Source organism: Oryza sativa, chromosome 5, assembly GCF_034140825.1.
Source record: "Oryza sativa Japonica Group chromosome 5, ASM3414082v1".
In the NCBI taxonomy this organism is placed as follows: domain Eukaryota; kingdom Viridiplantae; phylum Streptophyta; class Magnoliopsida; order Poales; family Poaceae; genus Oryza; species Oryza sativa.
The window spans coordinates 4,738,659-4,744,658 of record NC_089039.1 but is presented as its reverse complement, the minus strand read 5'-3'; positions in this window follow the sequence as shown (position 1 = coordinate 4,744,658).

The window sequence follows — 6,000 nt, the reverse complement described above, 5'->3', positions numbered from 1 at the left end:
CACCATCACCACCGGAGGAGAGTGCATAGCGTCCCTATCACCACCTATGGCAAAAACACTACTGAGACCACCCGCGCTAAAGAACACTCTCAAGCAGGACAACCCCTCCACGGATGCCTCTACTATCGTCTCAGTTTATCACCTTTGCGGAGCTCCACCTCCATCGACGTTGCTCACGGATAGACTGTAATAGGAGATCTAAAGTGGACTATTTCTGTACAGTATATATGAAGAAAAATGATAGGTTGTGCTCACGGATGGGACTTTGAAAGCCCTAAATTCTTTGTTTCACAAATTGCAAGGCTATAACAAAAACTTATTTATTCAGGAGTAAGGCCTTCTTTTCGAATGAAGAAATTTTAAATTGATTTTGGAGGAATTATACTAACTCTATACCCTCTTAAAAGATGGCAATAGTGATAGCAGTTAATCTTTCATCCCACCAACTTTGTTGTATGATTTTACTAACTGCTTCATGTGCTTCAATGTTACAAAATAGCTAGTCTTTCCACATGTTGTTAATATCTTACTTCATACCAAAAATATAAGTTAGCTATGAAAAAACATATATGGGATAAAATTGTTCCCAAAACCTCACAATTAATATGTTCCAAATTACAATATTAACACCTGAATAATTTAATTTTATCTATAGTAAAGCATGGATATTTAGCTAAAGGAGCTCCAACACGGTGCATGGCACATTCGCACCACCGCACCGCATATACACACAAATGGTATCGTCAACTTTATTTACACCCTGAGAATGTGGATATTTGAAAGGCCGTAAATGGATCAACCTGTGAAACTACTCATAGGTCAAATAAGTGAGTAGCACAGTCCACCTACAGCCTTAGGTATTTCACAAAAGTTTACAGAAATTTCATCCAAGACAGTTTGATTCCTATATGAAATCGAGGAAAATACTGCATCCCAGGCCAAGAGGGCCTTGATCAATCGATCTCAGCTGGGTGAATATTTACATTTCCTTCACTGATAAATATGGTAGGAAAGCTTTACACACACATTGCAGTTACTTGAATCCGTTCCACAACTTGACAAAATTTTACAACTTGGTGCACAAAAATTGCTTCTAGAACAGGGTACAGGAGACGTTTCAAAGGAGAGCACGACGAAGTAAAACAAACACCACCCTGCACTCTGCAGAAGCAAAGCAGAAACCCAACTCCAACACTCGTAATAAGTGTCCAAGTACTCTGCATCAAATCAATGTTCAGAGAATCAGAGTTGCACATGTTCAGTTGTTCATCGTGCTGCCGCCACTATCTTCAATTTTTTCCACCGTTGGATCATGTTTTTCATCGTTGGGCCGAGACCGTGAAGTGCTTGCTCAGTCTGAATAAACGAAAACGCTTGTTCGAAATTGCCATGTTGCATTCGAAACTATGCCCTTTTTTTTTCAATGAATGGATTAACGGACACGCTTCCTGAGCTCTTAAGTGGTGTAATTTATACCTTCATATGTATATGATGTTTTTATTTTTTTTCTTAATAATTAATTCATTTATTTGTACCGTCCAATATTTCTGTCTAAAAGATAATGCCCTGTTTAGTTCACAAAACAAAAACTTTTCACCAATCATATCGAATGTTTGGACACATGCATATAGCATTAAATGTGGAAAAAACAATTGCACAGTTTGCGTGTAAATTGCGAGACGAATCGTTTAAGCTTAATTGTGCCATGATTTGACAATGTGGTGATACAGTAAATATTTGCTAATGACGGATTAATTAGACTTAATAAATTCGTCTCGCATTTTAAAAGCTATAATTTTTGTTATTAGACTACGTTTGATACTTCAAATGTGTATCCGTATATCCGATGTGACAACCAAATCTAAAAATTTTCGCCAACTAAACAAGGCCTAACTCTATTTTTCACTTGTCTCATACGTACCAACATAAAACTAAAAAAATGATTAGAATACTCCAACTTTATCAAATCTCAATTAATTATTATCCACTTCAATTTTTTCTTACTTTCATAAATTTCGATGTAATTATTGCTAAAAATTAATTTATTTTGGAAAAAATGGGTGAGACTAAAATGATCTTATTTTGGGAGGGACCGAGGGAGGGAGCACGTCACAAATCATTCATCTCTGATTTGGACTTTATTCTTAGCTGTCCCATAAACTATCTGTCAAGCTCAAGCATCACATTCCCATGTGTAAGGTAGCATCTGCTCATTATCCTCAGCATCCTCACATTTGCATTATCCACTCATGCACAATTAACTCAGAATTAAAAGGTTAATTCCATCGTTTGATCCCCTTATCAAAGTCGACTCTTGTCACTCACTGTCCTTGCTACAAAATAAAAAAGAAAAAGGAAAAAAAAAACAGGACCCGGGCCAGCGTAAAATGCTGCCGGGCCGAACCAGGCCGTGGGCCGGGTCGAGCAGGGCGGGCCTCGACCGATCAATCCGACAGGTCGTGCTCGTGCCAGCAGAGGAGCATGGAGACGCAGCGCCGGAGGATGTACAGCCTCGTCCTCTGCTGCTTCAGCACGGCGTAGCACCGCCGCCGGAGCTCCGCCGGCTTTGCCATCCGCCGCGACGACGACGACGACTTCGAGAGCTCCTCCGATGAGGACAGCGGCCGTGCGCCGTTGTCGTCGCCGTTGTCATCGGCCGGCGTGGCCGAGAGGTGGCGGTACGCCGAGCAGATCGAGGCCGAGGCGGAAGCGATCGCGGCGAGCTCCATGGACGGCCGGCAAGCCGATTGAGTAGTCGAGAAGAAGACGATGAAGATGATGAAGAAGAAGCTAACTTGGTGAACTCTGCTTGTATGTGGTGCAGCCACCAGCTGGAAAGGATTATATAGACCCGGCACGTCTGATTCTCCGGGCCCACATGACAGCAACGGCTTTTTTATTGGAAGCCGACATCTTTGTCTTGTAATGACGATTCTACCCCTCCCAGGCTGCCTCGTTGGTAGAGGTTGGGAAGAAATCTCAAACGCACGTAGAATGAAACGACTCATTGACATATAATTAGTTAAGGAGAGAATTTGCTCCGTACCACTGAGTTTATCACTGACATTGTCTCTTTCTATAATATACCGGTGACTTCATTAATTGTTCTACGATATAACATTGGGTTGGGCTTTTCTTTAAGAAATACCCAAAATACCCTTAAAACATACAAGGTTAACAATTAATTTATCTCACTATAAGTTTTAGAAAAATATGAAAAATTTTATGTGGCCTTCTTACACAACACATAAACTTTTATATAATTTTCAAGTTTTTCTGGTATATTTATTTTTAAAAAAATATATTTTTGTGTGGTATATGAGATAGAATTTGCTTACACAAAAGATAATAGAATAAAAATATCTTATTTAACGTATGAAAGATGATTTATGTTAAAAACACCAAAAAAGGGTATTTTATATAGCATATAACAAATAAGTTATATATTTTTTAAAAAAATATATAAATGTAAAAAAATCCGAAACTTGAATACAAACTTTGATGTTGTGTAAGGAGGCCACATGAAATTTTTTTTAACTTCTAATGAGATAAATCAATTGTTAATCTTGTATGTTCACAAGGGTATTTTGGGTATTTTAAAAGTAAGGCCCGGTCCAATGGTATATTGTAGAACAATTGATAAAGTAACGGTATATTATGGACATATAGACAATGTCAGTGGCAAATTGTTGAACTCAGACAAACTCAGAGGCATACAATAGAAGTATTACTCTCTCCATCCTATAATATAAGATATTTTAGGTAGATTCATTATGTTAGGATGTGTCACATCCTCTCCAATTGTCCTAGGATGTGTCACATACTTCCCAAATCCCTTATATTTTAGGACGGATGGAGTAGTTTTTTAAAAAGAAATGATTAATATATTTTTAAAGTAACTTTCATACCGAAACTTTTAGAAAACGTATAGTTTATTAATTTGGGACATGCGCGTGAAAAACAAAAGAGATGAGTTGGGAAGTTCAACAAAAAGAACACAATCTCATTGTACTTCACTTAATATTTTGCAGTTTTGGAAATTGTAATTTATTAAGTTTGTGACTTGGCATATTGGTTCACTTTGTTTTATCAGGAAATGGATGACACATTATTAGTTGTATAGTGCATACTATTTAATTTCTTTGCCATCAGTACGGATATGGTGATGATGATGCAATGGTCATTTGGAATTTGCGGTTCTGTCATACATACAGGTTAGTGCTATGATTAGGAGATATTTGTCAGTACGCGGCACTAATCTATAAACTAACAGATGATTAGTTATGTTTTTGCTAATGGTGACGTTTGGCTAGCTCGAAGGATCGATTACAATAATTGCTTCCTGACTAGGATCTGATGCAGGGCGACAAGTGATTTACAAATAAAATGTTGTTACGTACGTCATCTCTTGATTAGTTTGGGCATGATAAAGTGTGTTTCAAGTCTGCAACTACTGATTAAATTAGAGAAAAAGATAATGTTGGGACAGGTAAGCATTCGATCGATCAGTTCCTGAATTATCGGTCGCATGAACTTGATTGCAAGCAAATTTCGCAAAGTCGTTATAGTTTCATGCGTGGCACGAATTTATGATACTCCCTCCGTTTCACAATGTAAGTTATTCTAGCATTTCCCACATTCATATTGTTGTTAACGAATCTAAATAAATGGAGACCGTGTCACTGTCCCAAACTCTCCAAAACACAACTTTGACTTCTTGTTTCTATAAAAATATTTATTGAAAAGTGGTATATGTATATTTTTATGAAAGTATTTTTCAAGACAAAACTATTCATATAATTTTTATATTTTTTTATATTTCTAAAATTTGACTTAAACATTGCCCTAAACGAATTCACGGAGGGAGTATATCTTAATACCCCACTTGGACATTATATAGTGAGCATGTCTTAAGGCCGCATGCAGCGGTGGTCGGCCGGCGGCATGGGCAGCCTAATTCCGGCGACGTAGGCGATCGAATCGTCGTCTTCATCGACCCTTCAATTCGTCTCTAGCCGTCCGGTAGCATCGATCCGGAGGACCACTTCACGTGCTCGATAGGATAGCGCCCCACGTTTTCCCATGCTTTCAGTTTGTTCCAATATAATCCTAGTCGCTGAGCTACAGCTACCAAGCATCATGCGCCCACAATGTTATTGATCGATCCCAGAGGTTAAGGCCAAGTACGTGTACATTCACCGGCCGCCCTGCCATGACCATGGCCCAGAGTGGATCGATGAAAACGATCAGAAACCCTTACATACTTGTGCTGAAACATTTCGCCACCGGTTATGATTTCACAGCATGCCCTAACAAACTAGGTCTTCCGTATTATAATATAGTAACCTAAAATCGGTTAGTATATTTCATAGTATAACATATCTAGACAGGCCTTCTGTTAAGATTTATGATTCTATGAAATATCCCATCCGATTCTATATTACTATGTTTTGGAACGAAGAGAGCAGTTATCATGGTGTTAATGTTTTTATAATAGTACTAGAGTTGTCAGATGGTTTACATCTTCCATTTCTACAGCTCTTTGCTCCCTTCATCCCCAAAATATAAGCGCAACTATTTTTTATATGCTTCATAAATAGATGTGCATACATGCAATTAGCTAAATTCGTTTTTTATCTCTTATTTTCAGGATCTCTAATCATATTTATTACGGCGGTGATAATTTTTTTTTGTTTTTGCGTTTGTGTTTCCTGTAGTATGTCTTATATTCTGGGATGGATAGAGTATTTTGGTACATAGCTAGATATAAATAATACTATCACGTACTAGATTATTACCGTCTACGGGATAAGATCACAAGAGTGAGTGCAAAGCAAGCGTATCTCAATTGGTTAGGTTTCTTGGGATGGAATTAGCCTATATGGGTTCAAGTCCTATATATACTCGACACGAGTTCTCACATTTATGGCTATTTTCTTTCAGTGGTAAGTGACATACCCAATGACATCGATGCGCTCGTAGTGACTTCGTCAATCTCAA